The 13204-nt window shown below is 44.6% G+C and overlaps 1 long non-coding RNA gene across 1 annotated transcript; it reads right to left on the bottom strand.

The window, feature by feature from the left end:
• Positions 1–160: 160 nt before the first annotated feature.
• Positions 161–3625, bottom strand: LOC136430556 (uncharacterized). The gene is made up of 4 exons (XR_010754905.1): positions 1765–3625; positions 1362–1428; positions 902–977; positions 161–688 (listed from the first exon to the last, which is right to left on the bottom strand). It is a non-coding gene; the product is annotated as an uncharacterized lncRNA (long non-coding RNA).
• Between the last annotated feature and the right edge of the window lie 9579 nt (positions 3626–13204).

Below are 13204 nucleotides of genomic sequence, written 5' to 3'. Positions count from 1 at the left end.
ACAGATGCCACAAGTAGGACACACACACAATAATGTTGTTGTGTTTCAATCTTACCCTCTGCTAGAATAGAAGACATCCATACATTTCATAGACACATTATATTTCTAAGAGAAACAAACCCATGTATTGAAATTTCAGACTTAATGTCGCCTAAAACTATAGGTTTCATAAGCACGAGTACAAGAAGTTAACACTGTGAATAGACCTAGACTCACCATCGGTGTTTACCATTGTCCCATCTCCGAAAGTGCCATTTAAGTTCTTTTGAATTTGATAAAAAAAGTAAACTCGAAATCACAAAGTAATATTAAAATCATGGTCTTTCCATGATGATTGATTTGTGAAATCTTTGCGGAATCTAGTTTTAACGGTATACTGTGATGTTTGAATGTTTAGTGAGATGAGGTAACGTTAAACTGACCATATTTTTGTCCAAATGATTTTTTTCACAACAGTTGTCTCATAGTTACGTTACATGTGCTTGGCAAACTGAACAGTTCACCATTTTGGTGTGCTCTCTGAGTGTTCTATCCGATTTTAACCTGAGGACGAAAGCAGTGCTAGAGGGGCTATTTTAGTCCTAAGGAATCCTTTTTCCCTGCATGATATGATATTAATTGTCTATGACAAATCTTGGCCTGTGTTCCCTGCTGTCGCCACTGTGTGCGAAGGAACAGTGCGCCTCCCCTGTCCAGCAGAAAGATAGAAAGAAAATTACAAATTACAATTATATTCTACAGAATTAGGTGTTGTAAAACCAAATTGACTGTGAATCAAATGATAATATAGAGAGGTTTGTATGACAGATATCCTAGCTATGTGGATTAAGTTTGTCTGTGTCTGTTGGCAATATCATGAAAGTTAGAACATTTGATTCAACATGAGAAAGCTGTGACTTACCATAGGTTCTTTTCGTCATCTCGTCACTGAATAGTGCCTGGCTATTTCTCACGACCACTCGCGATGGACAGGAACACTATCACATGCATGAAATAGAAAGGCGTTAGTCCAGAACATAGTACAAATGCAGCTTCTTGGGTGTGAAAATCTTCTTTAGAAACGCAACAGAAAGGAAAGTACCTATGGCAAAGTTTCCTCCTCACTCACCCTGATGAATGAATGAACGAACTAATGAATGAATGAAACCGCAGGTTACATTGTCCTCCTTTCCCAAGAAGGAAGGAATCGCTATATGCCTCTGCTTGTTTTTAGCTCTTTTTGTTTTAACCCCCTAAGTCATAGCTGAAGGTCAGGGGAAGACATTTGGTTGTGAATCAAAGAAGCCAAGAGAAAAAAAAAGTGGCACATGCAGCTAGTAGAGAAAGGCTCAAGAATATTTGAAGAATTTATTTTCTCTCACCTGGTTCTTTCCCCCGTACCACGTCCTTCGAATTCACCTGGAGACTTGGACTGGCATTGCACTTTTCCTGTAATCAGCATATGATACATGATATATCATAAGTTTATTGCACAACATTTGTACTTACTAGACACAATGTTTACATGTAACAACTTGCCAACGATTCTACTCAAAAGCACACAAAAGACCATGCAGTACAGGGTGAGACTATACACGAGTGTCGTTGTCTTTTGTGATATTTCTAATCTCTGGGCACCTTCTTATATATTGTCCAATGTCTACAATGCAGGAGTCACATGGGCAGAGATTGCAGTGTTATCATAATGCCAGAGCAACCAGACGCTACAAGAAAAAGTGTCAGAAATGTTTTGAAAAGATTCCTCTTTTTATAGTTTATATTCACCTTTCTCCAGGTACCCAGATCTTCTGTCACAGTTACCCCAGACATCATTCTGTTGGGGGAGAGGGGTAGCACTGCTGGGGTGGGGGAGGCACTGTTGGATGAGGGGGTTCTTCCTCTCTCCCTCCCCCTCTCTCTCTCTCTCCCTCTGTCTCTCTGTCTCTCTCTGTCTCTCTCTATCTCTCTCTCTCGCTCTCTCTTTCTGTCTCTCTCTCTCTCACTTGACTGTCGAAAGCTTGCCTTATCCTCCCATCATCTGGCTTCATGATGAAATAACGACAGTGCCCTTTGTCATGTAGCTCAGTCTCATTTTTTTAAGGTTTCGTCAAAACTTGACTCTCTCCATCTATATACTCTGGTATAGCCTGTACTTTTACATCACAGTACCGATTCTAGCACAGCATCCTCGGACTAGGTGGGCACCAATGCCACGTGAAAGATCTCTCCTTGTGGCATATCAGTTAAATAATCGTTATCTTGGCATCTACTAGTATCTCTTGTTTATGTGTTTGTCTGTCCTCCAGCGTCATAAACATTGATGAAATTACGGAGTCTGTAAATTCAAAGATATCCCCTCACAAGTAGTCAAGTCCAACTTCGACTCGTGTCACTTTATATCAATGGATTGACTTGAGAATCAGGATTTGTGAATAAGACCCTGATCGAAGTGGACAGAGACTCCGATCGGGATCTCTGCCGGTAGAATCGGTGATTCTTTCAGATCGCAATTTTTACCCTAACATATACACTTTTCCTAACAGGATATTTAGAGAAGGATACAAATGTATGTTCTAAGTACAAAAAAAAAAATTTGAAATGGTAGGTCCCATAATCTGAAAAATAGACAATTCCAACTAACCTTAAATACGCTCGTGTTAAGTTTTAATCTCTTATCTTAAGATTTTCTATATCAATTTCCAAAACAAAATCCCCAAATACAAACAAAACATAGCGTTTTATTCACTAAACTGGATTAGACTAATTTACCGTGAGGGCTACAGCCGTGCACGTCTGATCAGTATAATCATTTCAGACACAGCCACAAAAAAAAAAACAAAAAAAAAATTAAAAGAATACTGGCTACTAAAAGAATATGGACTATTCCATTAAGTGCGCCTGGTATTACATTTGCCTTACCAAATTACATGTCTGCATAATTTTTTCAGCTCAAAGAAAACCTACAAGTACAATTCAGGATAGCAGCGCTAAATAACTTTGTTAAGATGACAGGGTAGTATATTCATGAATACTAATAACAATTCAAAGTTATTTGTAACAATTAGAATGTATCACACTAACAACTGTATCATCCAAAACCCTTGCGGTGACATGAAACTGACTCTTATTGTTTAAAACAAATACTTAGCCGTCTAGGCAACAAATGACAGCATATATTTAAACAAGCTAGGCTCGTGCCATTTAAACAAGCTAGGCTCGTGCCATTCAGGGGGCGGCCACATTCGTCGTACGGTTTCTGGTCATCTATAATATCTACAGCATCCTTTACCGTCACACGACTTTCGGTCATAAAGCTGTTGTACGACGAATTTAACAGGTCCTTTAGTCTAGAAATAGCCTGAGGCTATTGACAGGATCATCCTGTCAGCTGTGCAGATCTTTCCACTGCTGATTGGATGATCCTGTTAGCAGTGCAAAGTGTTCTACTGCTGACAGCATCATCGTGTCAGCAGTGAAAATATTTTTCCTGTCAGCAGTGCAATTTTTTCCACTACTGATAGGATCATCCTGTCAATAGCCACTTTCCTAGAAATAAGACATGATACCCCCCGGTTTGGTGTCAGGCCGAATATGAAGTAAAAAAAGGAATAACTATATTATTTGTTCAGATTTGTGACTGTGAGCTCATCTTAAAGATATGTCTGACCGGGAAACTTTTAGAATTTCAGCTTTGGAAGTTACCTAATTAGGGTCAAAATATAAAATTTTCATTTCAAAAGGTTAAAACAAATATCACTTCCCATAAGAATGAGCTCATCATATTGTATCAGTTTGTACAAAATATATATTTCCCTTCGCCGAGAAGGTTATGCAGAGGGTAGCGTTTGTTTGTCTGTTTGTTTGTAGTGGCACAGGATAACTCGAGAATGCCTTGATGGATTGTCTTGGTATTTGGTATGTTGGTAGGTTTTGATGAGACCTAAAAACGATTACTAGTAGAATTTGGGCCCCCTATCGGCTTCTTACGGTACTGCAGCGGAACTTCCTGTTTTGATATCTCGTGTTCTGGACATGCTATGGAACTTATTTTTGAGTGGTAGATAGATCTTTGAACAGAGAGTAAGTGGTGTGGGTTTGGGCCTCCTAGCGGCTTTTTTGGAACTGCAGGAGCAGGTTTTGCGCCTGACTTTGATAGGGAATAACTCAAGAAGGGCTTGATGGATGGTAATGATTTTTGGTAGGTAGATAGCTTGAGTGATGATGTACATGATTAGACACTTCTTATGCAAATCAGTATCTAATTTGCATAATTAATGAGGGAAGTTTATACATCTGCCAAATTCCATGATAGGACTCTGAAACATGTGACATATGTAACTGAGGAAGAGAGAAATATTAATTGATATGAACTATGCAAATGAAGACCTCATTTGCATAATTAATGAGAAAATACTATAACATGATGGCCTTGATGGATGGTCACGATTTTTGGTATGTGGATAGCTTTTGTGATGCTTAGTATGATTGGACGATAATTATGCAAATCAGATTCTAATTTGCATAATTAATGAGGCAACTTTAAAAATCCGCTTTGTTCCATGATATGACAATTCAAATTGTAACTGAGGAAGAGTGGACTGTTAATAGATAGAAAATATGCAAATGTGGGCCTTATTTGCATACTTAATTAATAACTTGTATTATTCCACACTGGCAAAAGACGGCAATTTCATAAATTTAATCCTTTTTTGTGGCATCGGGGCGTTATGTGAATGTGAACATCGTTGAATCAAATTATGCTAATAAGGGCCTCCTTTGCATAATTGATGATAAATTTGTTAAGCTCATACTTTGGACATGTTATATTTTAAGACAATCAACTGGTATGATTTATGATTGATGAGAAACACTCCTAATACGTCAGTCATAAAGGTTAAAATCATTTGGCGAAGGTATGAGGTCGTGGAACTCTAGTTTCATCTATGAATTTAGAAGTCAATCGTCTTAGAGAAGAATGGTATGTATCTGTAGATTTGTTACAGGGTCAGTAATATGTTTGTGATATATCTCCAAGCAGAGGTTGGGCTCTGGCAGTGTGGGCTGGCGACATAAAGAACACGGGACAAAATAAAAAGCCCGACAAAACGCCTAAAAACACGTCAAAAACTAACCAGAGCTCAACCTCTGGTTGGAGAGTATACATCTGCGACTTCAATGCAGTATTACACAAATGAAATAGGGATGAAGACCCAATTGTTTTATTTTTTAGATTCATAATAATGATAACTTTATAACATGGCATAAACAGCCCCGGCAATTCGTAAAAGAACAAGCAGGATGTTTGCTACACGTAGCAAGATTTCGAAAACAGGAAACTCGCAGGCCTGGAATAACTTGAACGCACTCGAGCTCGTTTCTCCCCATTTGGCGGGTAAACTGATTAGACTGTTATATATAGAAGGACTGAGGCCTAGTACCTACGTGAAGACACGCAGTTGGTTGGCAGCCAGGTGGATAAATGCGTGATCTTTTAGACGCCGGGAGGCAATACACATGTTATCAAAAGTCGACAGAAAACGCAGCCTTCCTTATTAGTAGCCTGACTAAATCAAAATTTTATAGCAGCCCTTCTACAATAAGAATACATAAAAACTTGCCGGTGAAATTTGAAAACGCCGTTTAAACTTGAACCACGGTTCATTGAAATGCCAATCAAGAAAATCAACACGCTTCATTGACATGGAAAGTTAGTGAAAACTACCGTTGCTGACAGGTGCAATAAGCAACACACCTACGTTGCGTGCGCAGACTGTGCACACACCTACTTTGGGTGCGCACACACCTGCTCTAGTTTGTACACCACAGCCAAAGTAAAGGTGCCGACGCGCACCCAAAGTAGAGAAGAGGACGCGCACCCAAAGTAGGGTTGTTGGTCTGGTAAAGTAGGGGTGTGTGCGCACCTTAATGGTGGTAACGACGTAAAGTAGAGGTATTGACGCACCCAAAGTAGGGGTATTGACGCGCCCATAGTAGGGGACTAGGGGTATTGACGCACCCAAAGCAGGGGTGTTGACGCACCCAAAGTAGGTACTAGTCACATTGTTCAAGGCCCCCTGTCGATAAACCTGGGCGACGTTTGACGTTGGGGAGGGAGGCACGCTGTGGTGTGTTAGGGGTTCCCTTCCCTGGGATGTCCCATGGCCAGGAGGTGTTAGGCAGTGTGACGTTGGGAAGGGGCGCACACCGTGGTGTGTTAGGGGTTCCCTTCCCTGGGATGTCCCATGGCCAGTAGGTGTTAGGCAGTGTGACGTTGGGAAGGGGCGCACACCGTGGTGTGTTAGGGGTTCCCTCCCCTGGGATGTCCCATGGCCAGTAGGTGTTAGGCAGTGTGACGTTGGGAAGGGGCGCACACCGTGGTGTGTTAGGGGTTCCCTCCCCTGGGATGTCCCATGGCCAGTAGGTGTTAGGCAGTGTGACGTTGGGAAGGGGCGCACACCGTGGTGTGTTAGGGGTTCCCTCCCCTGGGATGTCCCATGGCCAGTAGGTGTTAGGCAGTGTGACGTTGGGAAGGGGCGCACACCGTGGTGTGTTAGGGGTTCCGTCCCCTGGGATGTCCCATGGCCAGTAGGTGTTAGGCAGTGTGACGAGTGGAAGGGATGTACGCTGTGGTGTGTTAGGGGTTCCCTTCCCTGGTATCTCCCATGGCCAGTAGGTGTTAGGCAGTGTGACGTGTGGAAGGGGTGTACGCCGTGGTGTGTTACTGGCTCCCTCCCCTGGGATGTCCCATTGCCAGTAGGTGTTAGGCAGTGTGACGAGGGGAAGGGATGTACGCCGTGGTGTGTTACGGGTTCCCTCCCCTGGGATGTCCCATGGCCAGTAGGTGTTAGGCAGTGTGACGTTGGGAAGGGGTGTACGCCGTGGTGTGTTACTGGCTCCCTCCCCTGGGATGTCCCATGGCCAGTAGGTGTTAGGCAGTGTGACGAGTGGAAGGGATGTACGCTGTGGTGTGTTACGGATTCCCTCCCCTGGTATCTCCCATGGCCAGTAGGTGTTAGGCAGTGTGACGTGTGGGAGAGACGCACGCCGTGGTGTGTTGCGGGTTCCGCACACCCTCACACATTGATCAGTCGGCTGTGATACAGAACTTGTCATTGGTTGTCTATCAGTTTGCATGCCATGAACTTCGGTCATATTTCTGTAGAAGGGTACAGGGTGGCCTTTGGTCTGTCTAGCCGTTCCGTACATGGAGATGCGCCTGCCAGGCTGGTGTCTGCTGGGCCTCGAGGCGGCGTTGTTCTGGTAGGTCCGTATGTTCCGCCCTCTGTTTGTGACTGCATAAAACACTGCAGCAGGCTGGGCGTAGAAAGGCATGGGCCCGCTATCCTCATCCAGGATCTCACTGTACGTGTGAAAACGAGCAGGCAGAGACCGTCGGGCAGCAGCCACATCATCTGGGACCTCAATGTAGGCTCGTGGGAGGGCTGGCAGAGGCCGCTGAGCCGCAGCTAGAGCCGCTGGGATCTCGCTGTAGGTAGGCTCGATCAAGTGGAGACGAGAAGGCAGTGACCTATGGGACATTACGCCACTGATAGCCTCTCCGTGAGCGGCTGTTGTGGTAGGGACAGAGGCCGAGCGAACAAGACTAGGGATGGCGTCATCTGGAATCTCGTCGTACGTGTGTGGGAGGGCAGGCAGAGGGCGCTGAGCAGCGGCCCTATCATCCGGGATCTCGCTGTAGGTAGGCTCGATCGAATGGAGATCTGCAGGCAGTGACCAACGGGAGGGATGGTAACCTCGAACCTTTCTACCTGAGCATGCTGTCAGTGGTAGGGAAGCTGCCCTAGGCCTTGCCACCGAAGTGAGGAAAGCATTGGGGATTACCCACACATGCACATCCTTGTTGGCCTGGTTGTTCAGTCGTCGTTTCTTCAGCAGGAACCACACCGTTGGTAACAAGGCCAGCCCTCCTACTACGGATACCACCGCGGGGATGAGCCAAGGACGGGCCTGTATGAACAGGTGTCCTGGAGATGGTCCAGTGTGGTCAGAGTTGGGGAGAGTGCTGGACAGATGTGCAGGCGTCGATGACACATTTGCCTGGTTCCTTAGCCTGGGAGTTGTCTGGTTTTGGGGCTTGGATTTAGTATAGCTGGCTTGATCCATGTCAAGCCCGTTGGCTGAGCATGTTTTCTGTGGCTTCGTTCCAACCTTGGAGGAGCCGAAATGCAGCTGCCGTGTGCCGTATTTTGTGAGCAGAATGCAGTTCCCATTGTATGTGTTTAGTGGGTATGTGTCGGCGGCCTGGAGCTTACCTGTGTCTGTGGCAGTGTGTGTGCCAGTGTTCTGTGCGGTGTCGACCATCAAAGCAACAGTTTCCACGGCAGCGTCGCCAGCACCTATGGAAACTATGTGGAGGTTTGACCCACCCTTTAACCCCACAGTTAAGCCATCACGTTCCCGACCCCACATCTGTCGGCATTGCTCAGAACGGTTCTGCTTTTGTCTGAAGATCTATGCTGAGCAACGGCAACAAACGGCGGCTGCATGGTGATCTCCGTGAGACTGAGAGAAGCGTCGTGCACCATGCAGGAGTCAGGAAAGCCACCGTTCGTGTGACGAGGGACGGACGAGGACACGCCAAACATCCACTTCAGGGACTGCTCGTTCTTGTCAGGGTCATGCGCCAGGCAGAGGAGGAGATGGGGCACCTCAAAGGAGATTCTCTGCTTCACAAGTTCACCACTACGGAAGTAGTTCTTGCGAAGCAGACTCCACTTTACTCCACCTGACGTGCCGCCATGCATCGTCAGCATCCTGTCGCTGCTCAGATGGAGCCGTCTCAGGCTGTCCATTCCGCAGACAGCTTCCTTGTGGAGGCAAGAGAGGGGATTTCTGCCCATGTCGAGGCTTCTGAGATCTGGTAGGTACTGCAGTGCGTCTGCAGGGAGCCTTTCAATGCTGTTGGAACTGAGGTAAAGATGCTGCAGTATCTTAGACCTCAGGAACCAGTCAGGGTCAACAACCTGCAGCAGGTTGTGGTCCAAATTCAACAGGACAAGGCGGGTCAGGTCGGCGAAGCAGCCTGGGTCGATCTTATCGATTCGGCTGTTGGACAAGATCAGATGGGATAGTGCCTCCAAACCTCTGAACCATCTCTGCCTGACATGCTTGAACTTGTTAAAGCCCAGATCTAACCTGATCAGATTGGTGTACCCACTCAGGGAAGGTTCGGACATGTCAACGTCGGTGATGTTATCGTGTACCAGATGCAGGACTAGCACCCTAGTGGCATCCAAGGGTAGCGATGTCATTTCCGACAGAATGTTGAATGGATGGCCTCTCACAGCGAAACCCACTGGAGTGTTATTAAAGCAACTCGTACCCAGAAGCAGGGAGTGGTCTCCAGTACACATCATACAGACGGCTCCATTGATATCATCATGTGTAGGATATATGACCTCGGTCTTGTCATGCATACAGACATGCCAGTCCGATTTCCTACATCCGGGGAAGCAGAGCTGGTCTGACGCCACAGCCAGCAGGGCAAGGGCAGCAATTAGGGGGACAGCTTTCTTTCCCATGATCATCACCATGTTTCCTTCAAGCACTCACAAAACTACATGTCTTTAAAAAGGGACTGAAGACTCACCTTTCATGGTGAACACAGTGATCTCTGTGTGTCGCCTGGTGGTAGAGAGATCCTCTTTATACCTAGAGTATAAAACATAAGTCTGTGTTACTTCATTGTTACAGTAGATACGCGTTTGTGCATAGAATCTGTGAAGCTTCACGATAGTAGCAAACTTTACAAGAAAGACCACATCGTCAACATCGATATCAATACAGCACAAACAGTTGACTCAGCAGATTAAAAAAATCATCATTATGTAGTAGAAGGTATAGTTGATGTGGCCGGCAATACAGTTGATGCGGCAAGTAGATGTTGAAGTGGCACAAACCTAAAAGCCCTGGGGTAACCGCCAGAAAACATCCAGTTAATTGTATGGACGGTATTCTCTGGAGAGGTCGAACTCAAAGGATAAGAGACGGAAGAAAGAAAGAGAAAGGCAAAAAAAACAACAAAAACGATGCCTGAATGCAAACAAACTGACAAGATAGATGTGACATCAATGACTCTATTCTCCTCCCTTTGAAAGCGCCATAGGGTTCGTATACCACGCACGTACGCACGCACGCACGAACGCACACACGCAGGCACATACAGACAAACACAGACACACGTACATACACGCACACACAAACACACACACACACACACACACACACACACACACACATACACATATCGTCATACATACACGCAGGCACGCACACACAGAGACGAACACAGACACACAGATGCATACGCGCGCGCACACACACATAAACACACGTACACGTGGGCACACCCACGTTCCGCTCACGCACTCGTAACAAAGGAATCAACTTGATCATATCAAGTTCACCTCATTTACATTATTCTGCATTTTCCAAGAGCCAACAGCAAAATAAATTTGTGGAGACAATGGACACATTTAACCAGCATGTGTGTGTACGTGTGCATATGTGACAGACGACATATAATTACGTTATAAACAACTCCCTTATTTCTCCCATGTATCATTCAGTTCCTTATTCAATAGCATATCTATTCCATCAGCATTATCATAGCATCATTGTTATGTAAAATGATAAAGCACCGAAATTCCTAGAAGTCGAGTGTTATAGTTTTTAGGACAATATTCGGTTTCGCCTCATTTTCTGCATGTTAAGTTATCATAATGGCCATTAATCATATACACCCAAACTCGTCGACCAGTCACAAAAAGAAACACCAAACAAAAAAGAGATGTTTAAATATTTCTGAGCAGAACATAACGGGATCCGTTTAGACGCAAAACGTGTCAGTTGAATGAGGTTTATTGACACAACAAAAGCACAAGGACTTCGTAATATGTTTCTACAAAATGATACGGACAGACGGCAGCAGGTCAGTCTTTGGTATCCCCGTTGGAGCAAGTTAGTGTTGAATACAATCGGAACCCTCCACGGCTCCTACAATTTTCCAAGAAAGGGGAAAACGAACACCACAACTTCCCTACTTGTCTGTCATATCGTAACTTACCTTGCACAAGTTCAATCCCCTCCGATCCTACCCAGGCCGAGTATCCACACACCAAATAACAGACCCCCCAGACCTCCCCGTCGTTAACCACACAGCGATACCAAACCAAATCCGCACCAAACTCGTCATCTTGTATATGCGTATATAACAAAGTCACAAACACTACCGAAAATATAACCTACCTAGCGAAGGTATATAATTCTTCCTACACTGTTCAAATACGTTGAACAAATATAGAGTTCTGATGTAATAGTCTGGCTGGCGTTATGGTTGTGTTTACGTTCACTTCCGCCTTGCCGGCAACAGTCACGATTTGGACGGAAGCAAATCTCGAGGTGGCCCTCGGGTCTTGTTGCATAGTGACGAAAGAGTAATTTAGCAAAATGAAAAGAAAGAACTAGCGAGTATAAATCGGCACCCAGAGTACTGTTTTAGGCTAGATTGTTATTTCCAATTTTCTTGCTGGTGTCACTTTTCATTCTGTACGTCCGAAAACGTTTTGTAAAATTACGTCAACATTTCGAGATTCTGATGTACTTTGATGTAGATGTTGTAGACCTTCGGAAAGTCACTGTACTTTTGTTGTGTCCATAAAGATTTCCACTTGACATTCAAAATATCACGATAAAGAGTCTATTAAATGTCAAGCGACAGAAAAGTCAAATGCGCCTGGACTGAATTAATCGATGCTTTGTAACAGGCCCATAAATTGGCGACGTGAAACTACAACATATAAATATATTTCCACACTGTTTGTATCGGTATAGTTGTCGGGAAAATTTTGCACCAACCTTTAACTGCCCGGCGTTCCGCGGTTGACAGGGTCTCGGGCCCTGTTGAGTTAAGCCTCGCCACTACTGTCGGTCCCGCTTCGCTACACACTGCCGGGCCCGTCAGCGCAAGTGATCATGATCGCGCCGGTTATTACACCGTTTCCTAGAAAATGACAACTTATCAATGTTAATAAGGTATCGAGGAGGGTCGATGATGTGAGGAACTTCACTAATGCTTTGGAAGTGGTAGCAGCACACTGCGCATGCATAAACAATTACCCTGCACCCAGACAATCCTGAAAAGATTCGTGAGAAAGAAAAAGAAAGCATTGAAAACTAGAGTTCCAAATGATGTTAACCTTTATAAGTGACATGAAACATGATACCATAAATTCTTACACAACTGACACACCATAGAAATAAACACACCCGCTGACCCTCGAATATTGGTGGACAAAACTCTGATTTGCATAAAATACACGCCATTATGTTATTTATCGCCTAAGGTACCTACATGTACATCGACTTCTACCCACCTACCAAATATCATGAAGACGTGCCCCCCTCCCCCGCGCGTCTCTTTGAAAGTTACTATATTCGCACCGTTGACTTTTTTAAGTTACTGTATTTGAAGAATCAGTAATACCCGTACAGACGATACAGATATTGTATGACATTGTTTCATCACCGTATGTGGCTTATACTGATATTTGAAGATTTAGTCAATCCTAAAACGGAGAGAAATTTATATTTTTTCCCCGCTAAAATGTCCCCCGCAATGGCCTTTCTTACTTCAGTTAATAACCCGAACGTTTTTAAAAATCTTTTGTCAAGTGCTGCGTACCCATACAGTCCCGCATACACCTCCGGGTCAGGTTAGTTATCCGAGTCATGTGATCGCAGCTAGCTTTCAGATAGGTTGGTAGGGCTCAGCAAAAACACCGCTTCAAACTAGGCTACCTGTATGCTAAATGTCATGGAAATCCGTCGTTCCTTTGTTCAGTTATTCTCCTTAGAAGATTTTCACGATAACGCCCCTGCAGTTCCAGAGCAAGCTGCTAGGGGGCCCAAACTCACACCACGTCTTCATTACACCACAGGCTATCTGCCACCAAAAAATCAAGACCATAGCACGTCCAGGTCAAGAGATACAAAAATTGAATTTCTGCTGCAGTACCAAGGTCACATACCAGGGGGCCCAAAATCGACCTTGAATTTCGGCTTCACAACACCTGCCCACATACCAAATATCATCGTAATCCATCCAGAGGTTCTTGAGTTATGCTGACTACAATAGTCCGGAAACACAAACACAAACACACATACACACACACACACAAACACACCAAAAACAATATCTCCATTT

Source organism: Branchiostoma lanceolatum, chromosome 3 (assembly GCF_035083965.1).
Source record: "Branchiostoma lanceolatum isolate klBraLanc5 chromosome 3, klBraLanc5.hap2, whole genome shotgun sequence".
Lineage (NCBI taxonomy): Eukaryota > Metazoa > Chordata > Leptocardii > Amphioxiformes > Branchiostomatidae > Branchiostoma > Branchiostoma lanceolatum.
This window is presented reverse-complemented; position numbering and strand designations above follow the sequence as displayed.